Source organism: Miscanthus floridulus, unplaced genomic scaffold (assembly GCF_019320115.1).
Source record: "Miscanthus floridulus cultivar M001 unplaced genomic scaffold, ASM1932011v1 os_2502, whole genome shotgun sequence".
NCBI classification, from domain to species: domain Eukaryota; kingdom Viridiplantae; phylum Streptophyta; class Magnoliopsida; order Poales; family Poaceae; genus Miscanthus; species Miscanthus floridulus.
The window spans coordinates 31,052-33,379 of NW_027098345.1; the positions used below are offsets into that span (position 1 = coordinate 31,052).

A 2,328-nucleotide genomic window follows, 5' to 3' on the forward strand; every position below is an offset into this window, starting at 1 on the left:
CCTCATCAACATGGTGCAAGCTACTCCATTCAGTGGAAAGGCACATGAAGATGCTAGTGCTCATCTTTAGAATTTCCTAGAGATAAGCAGCACAATCACCATCAAGGACGTTGCTCAAGACATCATACTGCTCCACCTCTTTCCATTCTCATTAGTGGGAAGGGCGAAGCAATGGTTCTACACCAATAAAGATAACATCAACACGTGGGCAAAATGTTCAAAGGCCTTTTTAGCAAAGTTCTTCCCTATAGGCAAGACCAATGCCTTAAGAGGAAAGATTTCCAATTTCCAACAGCAGAAAGGAGAAATCATTCCCGAAGCATGGGAACAGTTTTTCAAGATTACATTTCAGATTGTCCTCATCATGGGATGTAAGATTGGTTGCTCATGCAAAACTTTTACCATGGATTAACTCAGAAAGCTCATGAACAACTAGATGCAACTGCTGAAGGATCATTTATGTCACCCACCCTTGGAAAAGTTGAAACTCTTATGGAGAAGATAACCTCTAATCAAGGCTAGTCTCAATGCAATATTCAATCATACAATAAGAGCAAAGAAGTACCAGAAGAGGTGTGTGCACTGTCAACCAAGATGGACGTCTTGTTGAATTGGCTTGAACAGCGAGCCAATTACAAGAGGGATTGTCAGGCTATTCAAGATGTTTTTATTTCCCAAAACATATGTGGAGAATATTTGGGGGTTGATTTCTCTGAATATCAAGAAGACGCAAACATTGTCATCAACAATTTTGCTTCACAACAACAGAGACAAGGATGGAATCAACAACGGTCAAATTACTAAGGTAAGTACCCTAGGTAATAATTCTTATAATCCTAAGCAACCATTCCTTGAGGGATTTGATCTTAAAACAAGATAGGATTAATGAGAATATCTCTAAGAAGCTTGCTTTTAATGATAAAGTCCTAGAAAACATAATTGCCAAAATGGATAGTTTTTATTCTGCTATAAAAGACCAACTTAGCTATAATAAAAAGATAGAATCACAATTAGCCCAGTTGGCCACTGCTCTGCCTGTTGCCACTAACCTTGAAAAGGTCAACGCCATAACCACAAGAGGTGACAAGTCTACTCATGGATCCACCGTATCCAACAAGGACAAGTAAGACACCGGCAATAGTACAAGAGGAGAAGAAGGATGATAAAGTTGAAGAAGTTGAGCCACAAGCACAAGAAATGATGCAAGATTTCCATGACACCACCTTCCTACCATTTCCATGCAGAAATCGAAAAGCCAAAATGGATGAGCAGTTTGGTAAGTTCATAGAGGTAATTCAAAAGTTGTATATTAATATTCGTCTACTAGATGCTATGCAGGTACCCACCTATGCAAAGTACCTCAGAGACATCCTGAACAACAAAAGACCACTGCCCACCACTAAGGTAATCAAGATAACAGAGGAGTGCAGTGTGGCCATTCTAAACACATCACCTATCAAGAAGAAGGATCTAGGATGTCCCACTATCGATTGTTCGATCGGAGACCAAAACTTTGAGAATGCGCTATGCGATCTTGGAGCAAGTGTCAGTGTCATGCCCAAGAAGGTTTTTGATAAGATCAACTATTCAACGCTCAAACCCACATCAATGTGTCTACAACTAGCCAACTATTGGTATTTATTAACTTGTTACTTGTTTTAGTAGCCACCTATTAATTACCTACATCTCCTAACATTACTTTACTAGGTTGTCATCCCTAGTGATGGTGCCAGAGATGCTTGTTGGTACTGCCTAGAATCACTACTAGAACAATACTAAGTAGTTCTTTATCATTTATGTGACTAGAAAAAATATAAAGATATATAAATGAAAAGGAATCTGCAAGCGTACAGATAATTATATCATTGTAGCACTTCACCCGAGAGTATTCTAAGTATCGTTATTTATATTTTTACCATAGGAAAGGTCTAGCATGGACAAGTATTGATAACTTATACCATTGATGGAGAAGTAAACCATAACTAATATTCTACTCATAACAGGGGTAAGTCATAGGATAAGAGATATGAAAAGTATTGATCAATGATAATGATAAATCACTAAGAGTACTCCTTTCTATGGCATTAGCATGGTCAGGTAGAATATTAGAGGAATAATTCCTAAGTCATTCTTAATTACAAGTCAAAGCATACATTGATTAGTGCAATTACACCTAGTAATCATGGCTAAGATCATCTTTATATCTACACATATGGGATATTACTAAGAAAGATTAAGAATAGAGCTTGCCCTTCCTTCGTAACCACATCCTACGTGCTACCTATATCGGGGAGTGGACTACAAAGGACTCAATGGGAGTGTGTGGGG

The 2,328-nt window shown here is 38.2% G+C and overlaps 1 non-coding gene across 1 annotated transcript; it reads right to left on the bottom strand.

Moving 5' to 3' along the window:
* Positions 1 to 262: 262 nt before the first annotated feature.
* Positions 263 to 371, bottom strand: LOC136535087 (small nucleolar RNA R71). The gene has a single exon (XR_010778927.1). It is a non-coding gene; the product is annotated as a small nucleolar RNA R71 (small nucleolar RNA).
* Positions 372 to 2,328: the final 1,957 nt, after the last annotated feature.